The following is a 19439-nucleotide window of genomic DNA, read 5'->3' on the forward strand; positions in this document are numbered from 1 at the left end:
AATTTCAACCAATTAAAGGATTTATCCTTTTTAAAGGATTTAATTAAAGGATTTGACACAAAAATCAGTATGAAAATTACCTCGGCTGAGGATATTGAAAAACTTCAAGCTGATATTAATAAAGTTTTCGACTGGGCATCAGAAAATAACATGATATTTAACAGTGATAAATTCCAGGTACTCAGGTACGGTAAAAATGAGGACCTTAAACATAATACAGAGTACAAAACACAATCAAATGTACCCATAGTAGGAAAACAGCATGTAAAGGATTTGGGAATAATAATGTCTGACGACCTAACGTTTAAGGAGCATAACCAAGCAAATATTGCGACAGCCAGAAAAATGATAGGATAGATTACGAGAACTTTCAAATCCAGGGATCCCATCACAATGGTTGTACTCTTCAAGTCACTTGTGTTGTCCCGTCTTGAGTACTGCTCAGTACTCACTTCCCCCTTCAGAGCAGGAGAGATTGCTGAAATAGAGGGAATACAGAGAACATATACGGCACGCATAGACGCAATAAAGCACCTAAATTATTGGGATCGTCTCAAAGCCCTCCAAATGTACTCACTAGAAAGAAGTGTTACATAGAGTCCCCAGTTACATAGCTCATATTATACAATTGAAGAAAGGTATTCCCTGGAACTAGCAGAAGCATATGCAGTATGCCGTCAGTAACTCCATCCTCCCCGGGTGATGTAGCTTTGCCTTTATGTAGAGCAGAATCTAGTTCGTATTCAGTAAAAGCATGTCACAGTCATCCTCTTGATGACGCATGAAGTCAATGAGCCTTGCCCTATCAGTATATCTATCATTTAATTCATTCTGTGAGGGTAGAGGAAGACTGTCAAAGCTGGAAGTCGTGGCCCAAGCACCAATAAGCTCATTTGCTCTGTGCAGAGGATTAGGGTACGAGATCTCTGCAGCATTTTTCCCTTTGATCTTGTTGATATCCTTCCATGCCCGACTTAGTGGCGTGTGAGAATTGAGACCACGGACAAAAGTTTCCCAGTCTGTCTGCCTCAGCTCCACCATACGTTCCCTGGCCTTAGCCAGAGCCGCTTGAAAGAGCCGAAGCATTTCAGCAGTGCGGGTCCTTCTACAAGCTAGTCCAATTATTCTGGCAGTGCGTTTTAGTGTCTGCAATTTAGAATCATTATAATAAACATAAGTGCTATGACCAGTGTAATTTGGGTTACGTGGCCTGGACGATGGATCAAGTGATTCTATAAACTGGTTGATAGTACCTGTGAGCTCATTGTTAAAATCTTCAACTGATGAAGGCTCAGATGAACTGCACCAATCTGACACATGAGCAACAAAATTGTCTCGTTGATCGATGGGCACAGCCAGCCTCTTCCGCTTGAACACTCCACCAGGGAGGATAGAGCTGCCAATGCTTACAGTGGCTAATATGGCCAGATGATCAGACGCCATAACTGGCACTATTGACGAGGCGCACACGGTGTGGGAGACGTTGAAACCGAGACATAGATCAGGAATACTCCCGTAGATATGCGTCGGTTCAAGGTCACCCACAATCTGTGCATCATCGTGACTACCTAATAGTGACACTAGTTGCCGTTACGATTACTGAACTGCGAATTACCAATATTCCTATGTCTAGCGTTATAATCACCTTTAATGATGGTAGGCTCAGTCTGAATACAGATAGGAAGGTCAGCATAATTAAAGTTACAAGGAGTCGATTATTTAGTACATAGTTGTTTTTCTCTTAAACTGGATGATAGAGGGGGAGTCTTTAACGTGATTGGGAATACATACATACATACATACATACATACATACATACATACATACATACATACATACATACATACATACATACATACATACATACATACATACATACATCCATACATACATGCATGCGTACATCCATTCATACATACATACATACATACATACATTCATACATACATACATGCATACATACATACATACATACATACATACATACATACATACATACATACATACATGCGTATATAAATACATGCGTATATACATGCGTATATAAATACATACATACATACATACATTACATACATACATACATACATGCATGCGTACATACATACATCCATCCATCTATCCATACATACATACATACATACATACATACATACATACATACATACATGCATACATACATACATACATACATACATACATACATACATACATACATACATACATACATACATTCATACATACATACATACATACATACATACATGCATACATGCATGCGTACATACATACATCCATCCATCTATCCATTCATACATGCATACATACATACATACATACATACATACATACATACATACATACATGCATGCATGCATGCATACATACATACATACATACATACATACATACATACATACATACATACATACATACATACATGCATGCATGCGTACATACATACATCCATCCATCTATCCATTCATACATGCATACATACATACATACATACATACATACATACATACATACATACATACATACATACATTCATACATACATACATACATACATACATACATACATACATACATACATACATTCATACATACATACATGCATACATGCATGCGTACATACATACATCCATCCATCTATCCATTCATACATGCATACATACATACATACATACATACATACATACATACATACATACATACATGCATGCATGCATGCATGCATGCATACATACATACATACATACATACATACATACATACATACATACATACATACATGCATGCATGCGTACATACATACATCCATCCATCTATCCATTCATACATGCATACATACATACATACATACATACATACATACATACATACATACATACATACATACATACATACATACATACATACATACATACATACATACATACATACATACATACGCGTCCAGCCAGCATATAGCTATTTCGGGACAAAATCCAATACAGTTTATAATGGTGAGACGCCACTGTGATGAGGAGTTTAAATATCACAGGAACTGTAGGTTAATGTGTGACATAGGTGAGGTTAGATGAAGCATCTACAAGCATCAGCTGGAGGCTGATGGAGTGTTGTGGAGGCTGGTGGTACTATGTCCAGATGTTGGAGGGTGGATTTGACTCTCCCACCCTCCCTCCCCCTCCCCCCCCCCCCACACATTGACCGCAGTACGTCTAAGGTTACTTTCCACTCTCGCTTACCAAGGGTATAACCCCCGGCCCTCCCAACACACACACATGCATCAGATTCTTAACTTACAATATTTATGATTTACCAATTTATGTTACTACACTGACTGTCAATTTCACAATATTGTATAAACTTTGATGAATCGCTCGTCTATGGGTCATCCAATAATGTTAGCAGACTTCTAGATGTTACCACTGCTAGGTTTAGGCTCAGCTACAAGTACCTCTGGAAGTTTGTAACATCTGATGATGTAGATTTGACTAAATGTAAACTCTGTCAGCAGAACTATTCGCATACTTTGCGTCATTATATAATGGAATGTGAAAAATCGCGGAATTTAAAGATAACAACATCAATAGTGTCCATGAAATGTGTAAGTACTTCATTCATAATGATGTGCTGCTCGAAATCTTAGCGAAGTATCCAAAATTTGCTTACTGTAGGTAATGCATACACATGACTGTAAAGCTGCCGCCCAGTTGGGTGGGTGTGGAGCACATGACTGTAAAGCTGCCGCCCAGTTGGGTGGGTGTGCAGCACATGACTGTAAAGCTGCCGCCCAGTTGGGTGGGTGTGGAGCACATGACTGTAAAGCTGCCGCCCAGTTGGGTGGGTGTGGAGCACATGACTGTAAAGCTGCCGCCCAGTTGGGTGGGTGTGGAGCACATGACTGTAAAGCTGCCGCCCAGTTGGGTGGGTGTGCAGCAAGACTAGTAACTGTGTGACTCACCATAAATGTAAAGTGCCTTGTATAGTGACTGTTGTGAGCCTCTTGTTGAATCACTTGTGACACAAAAAATTACTGATGTGTGTATTTGTGTGGGTGATTAAATATTTATGTGTATTTATATATGTGTACGTATGTATATGTACATGTATGCATAAGTATGTGTACATTAATAATTTTGTAACTAGCGTCAAAAGATTGTTATTTGCTTAACTAAACGAACTAGAGGGTTCAGTTCCTGAACCGATTATGTGCCTCTGTAATCCTTTACACCACCGCCCACAGGATGGGTATTATGGGGTGCATAATAAAGAAAGAAAATGAATGGACCGAACCCCACAATTCATTTAGCTAAGCAAGATACAATCTTAATGAGCTAGTTACAAAATTCACTATAAGTCGTCAAATCATAAATGGGTTCGAGATCGACCACAAGTAGTGCATTATATAATTTATCAGTATTGTGCAGCCTGTGATCCCCGCCTGGCTGGATACTGATACCTAGGTAATTTTCATGTGTCCGGACACCGGCGATAAGGTGGTATTATTTATTTAACTTAAGAGATATATATTTTTAAATGTTGTCACATTAACGACTACATCTTCCTTTCTTCTGACATATAGATTTTTAAGATTAATTAAAATATATGGAAACTAATTATACAATTTATTGGCTGGTGTGCAGGGCTTCACACTCTCAGAGCAAGCCATCATGTAACTATCAAAACGCATATATCTTCGTTTTCACTTCAGTTATATTTATGACAAAGGATTTTAAATGTATCCTATATTTCTACCTTTCTGATGACATAAATACTTTCGTTAATTACAATATCTAGATCAAACTAATATTGATTTTCAAAAGGTTGTATATTTTCCATCAATGTGTAAGTTTGTTACAAATGGAGAGCCAAGAAACCTTCTTTAAAATATGAATATCTTTCCTCACCTAATAAGACCTAATCTCTGAATAAAACGCAAAAAAAAAAACTTGATTGTAACCTATCCACCCCTGCCCATTGGATGGGGGAGAGGGGGTTATGTGTAGGATAAACATATCAATTGTGACACTAGCCCTCCATATAAATCAGTTGCTTAAATTATAAACTGTACTTGTGGTCGGTCTCGAGCCCATTGTTGATGTGACAATGTGTATTGACTTTTGTAACTAGCTTATCAAGATTATAACTTGCTTGGCTATATGAATTGTGGGGCTCATTCCCTGAGCCCATTATGTGCCTCTGTAACACTCCACTATCGTCCATAGGATGGGTATGGAGTGCATAATAAATGAACTAAACTAAGCTCTGCCTTTTTGATAACATATACAATTATTAGCTTTATTTGTGAATCTCAATTAATTAAACAATATATCACAGAGCCTGTAGGGTTCGGTGAGATGAGCGAAGAGACATGGGAGATTTTACATAAGTACAGTACATGGTAGTTTAAGTAGCGAACGCATGTCAACGAATAACGAGTATATATAACAAAACCATTGTCCTATGAAGTCGATTTAACTTCCAAACATATATTTTTTAATTAATGTTAAATGTTTTCTGGCTAGTTATGTTAGATTTTATTAAAAATACGTATTCTACTTGTTAACATTATAATTTAAATTTGTGATAATTTGAGCAGAGAAGTGCGACAACTGGATATGCCAACAAACACTTTCCAAACAACGATATATCTTGGATAAGTCGCTCCACAACATTGCTGCTTGGACCGTCGACTTCCTTTGATGCTACTTATTTCATAATGAAATTATATTAGTTTGGAGTAAATATATGTTTTCTCATGTTCTGCATTCAGCACCCACATTATAGTGAGTAAATATACCATATTACTTCATTACTTAAATAATGCTAGGAGGGTTTGAGTAGCTTTGGGTATTTAGTGCACAGAATCTCCAATAGATGGGGCGAGAGTCGCCCCATCTCTTCTCACCCGAGAGAGAGTCGAAACTTAATTTAAAATTGATATATCTTTGTTCTCGAACATGATATATTTCATTTGGTGCAATTATAATAATGTTCATATATCGGTCTTTCTGGAGGCATATAAGATTTTAGGCTTTATTAGCGTATCTTTGTTAATTATACAATATATCGGCAAGTGCGTAGGCGTCTGCACTCCATGCCCGACAAGCTACTGAGCGCTACTATAAAAACATATGTATCTTCACTTGAGCTATAAATATGTCTATTGTAATGTATTTAAAATGAAGCTCTTATTTCTATCTTGCTTAAGACTTATAAAACATTTGTGTTTATTAACGAATTTACGTGAAATAAACATTGATCTGAGAGAGAGTTGCTCTGTCGTTCAGTCTGTACGGGGTGGGAGCTCCGTAATTTTTAAAATACAATAATCTTCATTAGAAATTTAAATATGTCTATAGTAAAGTGTTTAAAGTGAAGCTTATATGTCTGTCTTTCTTGAGACATATAAAACATATATGTTTACTAACGAATTCACGTGAAATAAACATTGTTCTGAGAGAGAGTTGCTCGGTCGATCGATCTGTCCGGGGTCGGAGCTCGGCTATTATAAAAGTACACGTATCTTCGGTTTAAATTTAAATATGCCCATGGTAAGGTATTTAGAATGAAGCTTATATTTCTATCTTTCTTGTGACATATAAAACTTTTACGTTTATTAAGGAATCTGCGTGAAATAGGCATGGTTCTGAGATGAATGCTGCGGTTTTCGAGCTCGACGCGCGGCAATGGACGCCATATACACATCCAGTGGGTGTTATTGGACCCCATACCCATTTTATGGGTGGTTGGAGCCCCATACCCATTCTATGGGTGGTTGGAGCCCCATACCCATCCTGTGGGTTGTAGTGGACGCCATACTCATCCTGTGGGTGGTATTGGACCCCATACCCTTCCTGTGGGTGAATGTGATCCCCATACTCATCCTCTGGGTGGATGTGACCCTCATACCCATCCTGTGGGTGGTATTGCACCCCTTACTCACCTAACAGGTGGTAGTGGACAATATACCGATCCTGTAGTTGGTATAGTAGACACAATACCATCCTGTTTAGAGTAGTCTACCCCATAGACATTCCAATGAACCATCGTTTTCTGTTAGCGTTCCTACAAAACATCCTTTAAAGATTTGTAAAGCACCAACTATGGTATATAATATTGATTGGTGAAGGACTGTTATTCTATGTAATAATTTTTAGTGCTTATTATAATTTACTAAGAACAACTAATATTTCTCAAAACAAAACTACGAACCTTCAATAGGAAGTAGCTGATCTATAATATTCTAAGAGCATGGACAATAGTAGGTAAATTTCACAACCCATGTGGGACCTGAAAAGTACAATTTTCCTTATAATTGAACCAATCACGACTATTCTGCTATCTAGGTTGACGGACGGGTACTGTGAGACGCAAGTTGGTACGTGAGGAAGAGTTTGGGCCTTGGAAAAAAAAGTAACTGGGAATATATCACATATTTACTAATTCATATTCAACATATTGACTTTAAGCATTAAGTCATATATGTGCTGTCTTGTGTGAGAACGGGTTGGTTCTTTGTCAATATTCATGTTCCTCTACAAGTTCATGTTCCTCACAAGATCACTTCGTTTTTCACCTTCACTTATATGTTTTCTACATTCTTTGTCATATTCTCCATGTTCTTCACAACTCCATTGTTCATTCTTTGTATTCCCTATTCTCCTTATCATGTTTTCATGTTCTCTGTAAGTTCATATTCCCAGCATGTTCACTGTATTCATCAACTTTTCTTACATATGTTCTTTGCCATGTTCCCCATATGTTCTCTGGGTTTTTCCCCTTACATGTTATTTAACGTTCCTTAACTAAAAAAATCTTTCGCCAATCAACTAAAACATAGTCACTTTCGTCATTTCTCAACTAAACTTATTATCCAGTCAACTAAAAATAGTCAGAAATAGCCTCGTTCAACACTGTTCTTAACTAAAACAACCTTTCTCTTAGCTAAAAATTGTCAAAGGAAACTTCTTTCAGCACTTTCTTAACAGCCGCTATGTTTCATCAAGTAAGAAAAAATTGTCAAAGGAAACTTTCCAAAACTGTTCATAACTAAACTTATTCCCTAGTCATCAGAAAATAACCGTGTTCTTCATGTTTCATTGTCATTTCATAACTAAAATTATCCATCAATCAACAGAAAAAGTCATATTCATCATTTCGTAACAGCCATTATGTTTTCGTCAAGTAAGAAAATATAGTCAAAGATATCTATTATCGTCGTTCTTAACTGACATTTATACTTTGTGGAGCACTAAAATAGTCATTGTCTTCATATTTTTTTCTTGTCTTTCCTCAACTAAAAGAGTCAAATGTAACTTTTTCAACACTTTCGTAACTAAAATTATATGTCGCTAAGTAAGAAAAAATAGTCAAATGTAACTTTTTCAGCACTTTCGTAAAATTATATGTCGTTAAGTAAGAAAAATAGTCAAAGGTGCTCTCCGTAACACCAAAGTTACTCTTCGAGAAATCAAAGACACTCTTCGAGACATCAAGGACTTACTCAAAGACACCAAAGTTACACTCTAAGACATCCTTCGAGACATCAAAGACATCCTTTAAGACTTCAAGGGCACTCTTCGAGATATCAAAAGACACTCTCAAACACTCAAAAATTTACTCGCATCCTCAAAGTTATTCTCAGAGTCATCAAAAAAGTTAATCTCAGTCATCAAAATGCTATTCTCTAAGTAACCTTTCGTTCATCAGAGAAACTTTCTAAGACATCTTCGTTCATTAAAGTTAATCACAGAGGCATAAAAGTTATTCTCGGAGCTATCAAAATTAATCTCTAAAACAACAAAAGTTAATCTCGGTCATCAAAGTTGATCTGCAAGATATCTTCGAGACATCAAAGTTACTCTTCAATACATCAAAGATACATTCAAATACTACTCATGTTCTCAAAAAGACATTCTCAAAGTCATCAAAGTTATTCAAAGAGCTAACAAAAGTTTGTCTCAGAGACATCTAAAGTTAATCTTAGAGTTATCAAATGTAATCTCTAACTCACTTTTGTTCATCAAAGTTGATCTCAGAGTTAACAAAGGTAATCTCTAACTCACTCTCGTTCATCAAAGTTGTTTCAAAGACATCAAAGTTAATCTCAGAGTTATCCAAAGATATTCTCATGTCCACAAAAGTTATTCCAAGAGACGTCAAAGTTAATCTCAGACATCTTCGTTCATAAAAGTTATTCTCAGAGACATCTAAAGTTATTCTCTAAGACATCAAAGTTATTCTAAGAGCTATCAAAAGTTTTTCTCAGTCATGATATGTTATTCTCTAAGTAACCTTCCATTCATCAAAGACATTCTCTAAGCCCTCAAAGTTATTCTCTAAGACAACAAAGTCATTCCCAGAGTCATCAAAAAGTTATTCTCAGAGTCACCTTCGTTATTCAAAGAAGCCTTCTGAGACATCCTCGTTCAACAAAACTGTCCTCAGAGCCATCAAAAAAGTTAAATACAGTCATCAAAGTTATTCTCTAGGTATCTTTGCGTTCATCAGAGAAGCTTTCTAAGACATCTTTGTTCATCAAAGTTGTTCTCTAAGACATCAATGTTGTTTCTCTAAGGCATCAAAGATGTTCTCTAAATCATAAAAGTTAATCTCTAAGTCTCCTTCGTTCATTAGAGAAACTTTCCAATCCATCTTCGTTGATCAAAGTTATTCTCAGAGTCATCAAAGTGATCTCTAATTCATCTTCGTTCTCCAAAAAGTTGTTCTCTAAGACACCTTCGTTCATCAAAGAAACTCTCCTTCTTCCATCATGTTATTCTTTAAGACATCTTCAGTCATAAAATTTTCTCTCCAAAATGTAACTAGTTCAGCTTTTCATACCAAACCTGCATTTCTGTTAAAATATATTTTCGCAGTCACTTTACCCTAAAACTGTTCTCTGAACTATCCTAACTTAACTTACCTTACCTTACCTATCTTACCTAACTTTACCTATCCTAACTTAACTTAACCTAACTTACCTATCTTACCTATCTTACCTAACTTTACCTATCTTACCTAACTTAACCTGCATAACCTAACTTTACCTATCCTAACTTAACTTAACCTAACTTACCTATCTTACCTAACTTTACCTATCTTACCTAACTTAACCTGCATAACCTAACTTTACCTATCCTAACATAACTTACCTTACCTTACCTATCTTACCTAACTTATCCTGCTTAACCTAACTTACCTACATTACATAACTTAACCTGCATAACCTAACCTGCTTAACTTAACTTACCTAACTTATCCTGCTTAACCTAACTTACCTACATTACCTAACTTAACCTGCTTAACCTAACCTAACCTAACCTAACCTAACTTACCTAACTTAACCTGTTTAACCTAACTTTACCTATCCTAACTTAAGTTACCTAACTTAACTTAACCTGCTTAACCTAACTTACCTACATTACCTAACTTAACCTGCTTAACCTAACTTTACCTATCCTAACTTAACTTAACCTAACTTACCTAACTTAACCTAACTTACCTACATTACCTAACTTAGCCTGTTTAACCTAACTTACCTACATTACCTAACTTAGCCTGTTTAACCTAACTTTACCTATCCTAACTTATGTTACCTAATTTACCTAACTTAACCTAACTTACTTAACTTAACTTAACTTAACATACCTACATTACCTAACTTACCTTACCTTACCTAACTTAACCTGCTTAACCTAACTTACATAACTTAACCTAACTTACATATCTTAACCTGCTTAACTTAACTTACATAACTTAACCTTACTTACCTTACCTTACCTAACTTAACCTGCTTAACCTAACTTATATAACTTATCTTACCTATCCTAACGTAACCTAACTTGCTTTACCTAACTTAATCTTACATTCCCAAACTGATGTATCCTAACTTATCTAGCCCAACCAGACATGATCTAACTTACATAAGTATTCCTGCTTGTCTTTTGTGTTTCGTCAATCATTGTCTCATATTCATTTACTCATTTCATTAGTTAATTTCTCAAATGGTCACTTATGCATTTCAAGTGCTATTTGTTAGAGATTGGATATTTAAGCATTTCAAAGAATTTTTGTTATATATGGGCATTTACTCATTTCAAGGGTTAATTTCTCAAATGGACGTTTTTGCATTTCAAGTGTTATTTGTTTAAGATTGGGTGTTTAACCATTTCAAAGGATTTTTGTTATATATGGGAATTTACTCGTTTCAAGGGCTAATTTCTCAAATGGTCATTTTGCAGATCAAGGGTTATTTGTTAAAGTTCATCAAGTTGCTCATAAGTTGTATTTATTATGTTTGTTATCATTTATTCTTATTCCCCAACCCCTTAACCTAACCTCTTGTAATCTTAGTGTATTTGGTAGGTTCTATCATATGTTCTTATTCCCCAACCCTTTAACCTAACCTTTCAGATGTAGTTTATTGCAATTTTGACGTATTTGTTGAATATATTATCCTTTTCCTAACCTTTCAGATGTAGTTTTGTTTGTCCTTTTTGTATATTTTTACCCAAACCCACCATCCCACTTAACCTTCTTTCCTTCTTTTACTTTGTTTTCGCACATAAGTTCATTCTTTATCTTAGTAATAATAAAATTACAATAGTAAAGAATCAGATCTACTAAGACTTGAAATTGAGAAAAACAAGAGAGCAAGTGAGTGAGAGCATGAAAAGAGGAGAAAAGAGTAAGAGAGAGGGGGGAGGAAGAGCATGGGAGCACTAAGACTTGAATTTGAGAAAAAGAAAAACTAAGTGAATGAGGGTGAGAGAATGGGAGCAATAAGACTTGAATTTGAGAGAGAAGAGAGCATTTGAGCAAATGAGTGAGAGAGAGGGGGAGGAAGAGAGAGAATAAGGGAGAGAGATAGAAAAGGAGGGTTAGAAGGAGTAGGAGAAACAAAGTAAAGAAGGAAAGAAGGTTAAGTGGGATGGTGGGTTTGGGTAAAAATATACAAAAAGGAGAAACAAAACTACATCTGAAAGGTTAGGAAAAGGATAATATATTCAACAAATACGTCAAAAACGCAATAAACTACATCTGAAAGGTTAGGTTAAAGGGTTGGGGAATAAGAACATATGATAGAACCTACTAAATACACTAAGATTACAAGAGGTTAGGTTAAGGGGTTGGGGAATAAGAATAAATGATAACAAACATAATAAATACAACTTATGAGCAACTTGATGAACTTTAACAAATAACCCTTGATCTGCAAAATGACCATTTGAGAAATTAGCCCTTGAAACGAGTAAATTCCCATATATAACAAAAATCCTTTGAAATGGTTAAACACCCAATCTTAAACAAATAACACTTGAAATGCAAAAACGTCCATTTGAGAAATTAACCCTTGAAATGAGTAAATGCCCATATATAACAAAAATTCTTTGAAATGCTTAAATATCCAATCTCTAACAAATAGCACTTGAAATGCATAAGTGACCATTTGAGAAATTAACTAATGAAATGAGTAAATGAATATGAGACAATGAATGACGAAACACAAAAGACAAGCAGGAATACTTATGTAAGTTAGATCATGTCTGGTTGGGCTAGATAAGTTAGGATACATCAGTTTGGGAATGTAAGATTAAGTTAGGTAAAGCAAGTTAGGTTACGTTAGGATAGGTAAGAGAAGTTATATAAGTTAGGTTAAGCAGGTTAAGTTAGGTAATGTAAGGTAAGTTAGGTAAGTTAGGTTAAGTTATGTAAGTTAAGTTAAGCAGGTTAAGTTATGTAAGTTAGGTTAAGTTATGTAAGTTAGGTTAAGCAGGTTAAGTTAGGTAAGGTAAGGTAAGTTAGGTAATATAGGTATGTTAAGTTAGGTTAAGTTAAGTAAGTTAGGTTAAGTTAGGTAAATTAGGTAACATAAGTTAGGATAGGTAAAGTTAGGTTAAACAGGCTAAGTTAGGTAATGTAGGTAAGTTAGGTTAAGTTAGGTAAGTTAGGTTAAGTTAAGTTAGGATAGGTAAAGTTAGGTTAAGTTAGGTAATGTAGGTAAGTTAGGTTAAGCAGGTTAAGTTAAGTTAGGTAACTTAAGTTAGGATAGGTAAAGTTAGGTTAAACAGGTTAAGTTAGGTTAGGTTAGGTTAGGTTAGGTTAAGCAGGTTAAGTTAGGTAATGTAGGTAAGTTAGGTTAAGCAGGATAAGTTAGGTAAGTTAAGTTAAGCAGGTTAGGTTATGCAGGTTAAGTTATGTAATGTAGGTAAGTTAGGTTAAGCAGGATAAGTTAGGTAAGATAGGTAAGGTAAGGTAAGTTATGTTAGGATAGGTAAAGTTAGGTTATGCAGGTTAAGTTAGGTAAGATAGGTAAAGTTAGGTAAGATAGGTAAGTTAGGTTAAGTTAAGTTAGGATAGGTAAAGTTAGGTTATGCAGGTTAAGTTAGGTAAGATAGGTAAAGTTAGGTAAGATAGGTAAGATAGGTAAGTTAGGTTAAGTTAAGTTAGGATAGGTAAACTTAGGTAAGATAGGTAAGGTAAGGTAAGTTAAGTTAGGATAGTTCAGAGAACAGTTTTAGGGTAAAGTGACTGCGAAAATATATTTTAACAGAAATGCAGGTTTGGTATGAAAAGCTGAACTAGTTACATTTTGGAGAGAAAATTTTATGACTGAAGATGTCTTAAAGAATAACATGATGGAAGAAGGAGAGTTTCTTTGATGAACGAAGGTGTCTTAGAGAACAACTTTTTGGAGAACGAAGATGAATTAGAGATCACTTTGATGACTCTGAGAATAACTTTGATCAACGAAGATGGATTGGAAAGTTTCTCTAATGAACGAAGGAGACTTAGAGATTAACTTTTATGATTTAGAGAACATCTTTGATGCCTTAGAGAAACAACATTGATGTCTTAGAGAACAACTTTGATGAACAAAGATGTCTTAGAAAGCTTCTCTGATGAACGAAAAGATACTTAGAGAATAACTTTGATGACTGTATTTAACTTTTTTGATGGCTCTGAGGACAGTTTTGTTGAACGAGGATGTCTCAGAAGGCTTCTTTGAATAACGAAGGTGACTCTGAGAATAACTTTTTGATGACTCTGGGAATGACTTTGTTGTCTTAGAGAATAACTTTGAGGGCTTAGAGAATGTCTTTGATGAATGGAAGGTTACTTAGAGAATAACATATCATGACTGAGAAAAACTTTTGGTAGCTCTTAGAATAACTTTGATGTCTTAGAGAATAACTTTAGATGTCTCTGAGAATAACTTTTATGAACGAAGATGTCTGAGATTAACTTTGACGTCTCTTGGAATAACTTTTGTGGACATGAGAATATCTTTGGATAACTCTGAGATTAACTTTGATGTCTTTGAAACAACTTTGATGAACGAGAGTGAGTTAGAGATTACCTTTGTTAACTCTGAGATCAACTTTGATGAACAAAAGTGAGTTAGAGATTACATTTGATGACTCTAAGATTAACTTTAGATGTCTCTGAGACAAACTTTTGTTAGCTCTTTGAATAACTTTGATGACTTTGAGAATGTCTTTTTGAGAACATGAGTAGTATTTGAATGCATCTTTGATGTATTGAAGAGTAACTTTGATGTCTCGAAGATATCTTGCAGATCAACTTTGATGACCGAGATTAACTTTTGTTGTTTTAGAGATTAATTTTGATAGCTCCGAGAATAACTTTTATGCCTCTGTGATTAACTTTAATGAACGAAGATGTCTTAGAAAGTTTCTCTGATGAACAAAAGGTTACTTAGAGAATAGCATTTTGATGACTGAGATTAACTTTTTTGATGACTCTGAGAATAACTTTGAGGATGCGAGTAAATTTTTGAGTGTTTGAGAGTGTCTTTTGATATCTCGAAGAGTGCCCTTGAAGTCTTAAAGGATGTCTTTGATGTCTCGAAGGATGTCTTAGAGTGTAACTTTGGTGTCTTTGAGTAAGTCCTTGATGTCTCGAAGAGTGTCCTTGATTTCTCGAAGAGTAACTTTGGTGTTACGGAGAGCTCCTTTGACTATTTTTCTTACTTAACGACATATAATTTTACGAAAGTGCTGAAAAAGTTACATTTGACTATATTTTCTTACTTAGCGACATATAATTTTAGTTACGAAAGTGTTGAAAAAGTTACATTTGACTCTTTTAGTTGAGGAAAGACAAGAAAAAAATATGAAGACAATGACCATTTTAGTGCTCCACAAAGTATAAATGTCAGTTAAGAACGACGATAATAGATATCTTTGACTATATTTTCTTACTTGACGAAAACATAATGGCTGTTACGAAATGATGAATTTGACTTTTTCTGTTGATTGATGGATAATTTTAGTTATGAAATGACAATGAAACATGAAGAACACGGTTATTTTCTGATGACTAGGGAATAAGTTTAGTTATGAACAGTTTTGGAAAGTTTCCTTTGACAATTTTTTCTTACTTGATGAAACATAGCGGCTGTTTAGAAAGTGCTGAAAGAAGTTTCCTTTGACAATTTTTAGCTAAGAGAAAGGTTGTTTTAGTTAAGAACAGTGTTGAACGAGGCTATTTCTGACTATTTTTAGTTGACTGGATAATAAGTTTAGTTGAGAAATGACGAAAGTGACTATGTTTTAGTTGATTGGCGAAAGATTTTCTTAGTTAAGGAACGTTAAATAACATGTAAGGGGAAAAACCCAGAGAACATATGGGGAACATGGCAAAGAACATATGTAAGAAAAGTTGATGAATACAGTGAACATGCTGGGAATATGAACTTACAGAGAACATGAAAACATGATAAGGAGAATAGGGAATACAAAGAATGAACAATGGACGTGTGAAGAACATGGAGAATATGACAAAGAATGTAGAAAACATGTAAGTGAAGGTGAAAAACGAAGTGATCTTGTGAGGAACATGAATTTGTAGAGGAACATGAATATTGACAAAGAACACAAAAATATGGAAGTTAGCATGAATATTGAGTATAAAAGTTGTAAAGAGAACATGTGATGAACATGAAAACATAGAACATATGACTAGAATTTGTAGAGAACATAATGAGACTAAGAGAAAGATTACAGAAAAAATGGAGATACTTGTGAAAATATGAACTGAATGGGACTGTGAACATTTGAAGAACATGGAGTGAACACGGATGAGAATACGAAGAACACAGTGAATATAGAGAAAATATGCAAATACAGTATGATTATTGAAGGTTTGGATATATTGGGGATGAGTAGGTAAGGGAGGGGAAGGGTAAGGTAATTACTCTGATAAAGAGATAGGCTGGAGAGGGACTTGATCGGATATATTTATGTTCGATGATCTAAGACAGAGGTAATGGAGCTTGGTTAATGCCCTGATTAATTTTACTACGTTACAAATAAGGCGATCCTAAATCTCAGGTGATTTAGTTGGAAAATAAAGAACTTGTACAAAATGAACTAAGCTGGGGGGGACAAGAGTTGAAACTTGATAACTGAACTGGTTTTTATTTACTATGTCTGAAAATGTAGTTGGGTGTTTAAATCTCTGGGGGATTTGGACTGATAGTAATGAATTTACAGGAGTGAACTCGGACAGAGGACAAGAGCTAGAGTTTTATAATTGTTTACATCATATTTACTATGTCTGAAATACAGAGGGTAAAAATTTGGGGGAAATTGATGGGTTATTTACAAAGACTTGAGGGTGGAAGAGGGTGGGGGGACGAGAGCTGGAGCTCAGTAACTGACTTGATCTTATTTTACTATGACTGAAATATGACTATTTAAAATTTCAGGGGGATTGGACTGCTAGTAGCGAAAATGTGGTCTCTGCCAAATTTGGGTCTTCAATTGGAACTCTGATTAATTTTGATCAAGAACTGGACTCTGATGAATTTTGGCACAAAGTAGACTCTGGCGAATTTGAGCATAAACTGGACTCTGACGAAAATTGGGTATAAAATGGACTCTGTCAAATTTTCACAGATTACAGGACACTGATGAAATTTGCTCTCAATGTATACTCTGGCGAATTTCTGTTGATAATTGGACTCTGATGAAATTTGAGCTTAAAACTGTCTCTGACTAATTTTGCTCTCAAAGTAGACTCTGGCGAATTTCTGTTGATAATTGGACTCTGATGAAATATGAGCTTAAAACTGTCACTGACGAATTTTGCTCTCAAAGTAGACTCCGGCGAATTTCTGTTGATAATTGGACTCTGATGAAATTTGAGCTTAAAACTGTCTCTGACTAATTTTGCTCTCAAAGTAGACTCTGGCGAATTTCTGTTGATAATTGGACTCTGATGAAATATGAGCTTAAAACTGTCTCTGACGAATTTTGCTCTCAAAGTAGACTCCGGCGAATTTCTGTTGATAATTGGACTCTGATGAAATTTGAGCTTAAAACTGTCTCTGACTAATTTTGCTCTCAAAGTAGACTCTGGCGAATTTCTGTTGATAATTGGACTCTGATGAAATATGAGCTTAAAACTGTCTCTGACGAATTTTGCTCTCAAAGTAGACTCCGGCGAATTTCTGTTGATAATTGGACTCTGATGAAATTTGAGCTTAAAACTGTCTCTGACTAATTTTGGTCTTTACAGGTGAAATAGCCGTAAATGGATATAAAACTAAATGTTATGGATAAGTTGTCTGTTTTTCTTAACAAAACATCTAAGACAATATTCTCTGAAAATGGTCCTTTTACAAATTCGGTCATAAACATATAAATAAACTTCTATGATTATTTGAAACTCTGAAAATAGCTGTAAGGAAATAGGAGGAGAGAGAGAGAGAGAGAGAGAGGGACGGTCCAGATATTATTATGGAGAAGATAAGATACGATTACCGACGTGACCTGAAGGCCGCGTCTGGCTGACGTCTAAAGTAAACACAGGTGAGGCGACAGATTGCTATTTCTCCCATAAGACCTTAACAAACTTCTAAGTCTCGGAAATTATTTTCATCATAAGCCCTTTAACAAACTTCTAAAATCTGTGACACAAAATTTACCTGAAAACCCTGGCTCACAGACACGATATTTCCCAGAAAAAAATATCGTCTGTGGACTGTACAGTCCACAGGGGTCCTCTGGCCAAAAAAAAAATATCGTCTGTGGACTGTACAGTCCACAGGGGTCCTCTGGCCCAAAAAAAATATCGTCTGTGGACTGTACTCCCTACTACTATTATCTTTACCATTGTCATTAACATAAACATTAATATAACTACTGACATTACCATTAACATAACCATTAACTTAACTAGTAAAATAACCATTGATGTAAACATTTATATTACAATTAAAATAGCTTTTATCCTAATAAAATAATCTTAACTTTTAAGATTAGGAGTAACCGCTAACTTTACTATTAATACTGCCATAACCAGTTCACCCTAACTATTAACCAGTTCACCTTAACCATTAACCAGTTCACCCTAACCATTAACCAGTTCACCTTAACCATTAACCAGTTCACCCTAACCATTAACCAGTTCACCCTAACCATTAACCAGTTCACCCTAACCATTAACCAGTTCACCCTAACCATTAACCAGTTCACCCTAACCATTAACCAGTTCACCCTAACCATTAACCAGTTCACCCCAACCATTAACCAGTTCACCCTAACCATTAACCAGTTTACCCTAACCATTAACCAGTTCACCCTAACCATTAACCAGTTCACCTTAATCATTAACCAGTTTACCTTAACCATTAACCAGTTCACCCTAACCATTAACCAGTTCACCTTAATCATTAACCAGTTTACCCTAACCATTAACCAGTTCAGTTAATGGTTCAGGTGAACTGGTTAATACGTGATCATTAACTAGTACGTGTCCATTAACCATGGTCACGCACCTGCAGGAAGGCGCGGCTTGCCAAAAACAATAATTACCATAGTTTATTGCTGAATAATTAAAGTAATAATTGGTATGACAGGCAGTTGGTGAGGGTTGTTAACACAGGTCAGGAAGGCAGCGTGTAGCATCACAGATGCCTGGGTAACTGACTGTCGTAAACACATCTCCATATGGCTTGTTTGGCGGCGTGAGGGAGGTTAGGGCGTGGACGTCCTTGGCCAGAACTGCGTCACTCACAGCTGTGTGACGACGCTTCTCCACAGCTGTGTGTGAGATGAGCGTTGCACAGGTGAGCTCACAGATGAGGGAGGGACTGGTGAGGCTCAGCTCACACCAGTCTCCCTAGACACTTGGCTCAGTACGGTAAGGGCAGGTCGTCACTAGTTAACTCTTTATGTATATTGGTGAAGTGTATGGAAGGTGTGTGTTTATGTATATTGGTGCTGGTGAAGTGTATGGAAGGTGTGTGTGTGTGTGTATATTGGTGCTGGTGAAGTGTATGGAAGGTGTGTGTGTGTATATATTAGTGCTGGTGAAGTGTATGGAAGGTGTGTGTGTGTGTATATTGGTGCTGGCGAAGTGTATGGAAGGTGTGTGTGTGTGTATATTGGTGCT

General features: G+C 35.8%; 1 protein-coding gene across 1 annotated transcript in view; it reads left to right on the forward strand.

Annotated features, from left to right (window-relative positions):
- The first annotated feature begins 19112 nt into the window (after positions 1-19112).
- LOC123748383 (uncharacterized) overlaps positions 19113-19439 on the forward strand; it is a 224964-nt gene continuing 224637 nt past the window's right edge. Inside the window, exon 1 of the mRNA XM_069323966.1 lies at positions 19113-19187. The gene's annotated coding sequence lies outside the window, so the exon portion shown is untranslated. The remainder of the gene's footprint in view (positions 19188-19439) is intronic.

This window comes from Procambarus clarkii, chromosome 2 (assembly GCF_040958095.1).
Source record: "Procambarus clarkii isolate CNS0578487 chromosome 2, FALCON_Pclarkii_2.0, whole genome shotgun sequence".
In the NCBI taxonomy this organism is placed as follows: domain Eukaryota; kingdom Metazoa; phylum Arthropoda; class Malacostraca; order Decapoda; family Cambaridae; genus Procambarus; species Procambarus clarkii.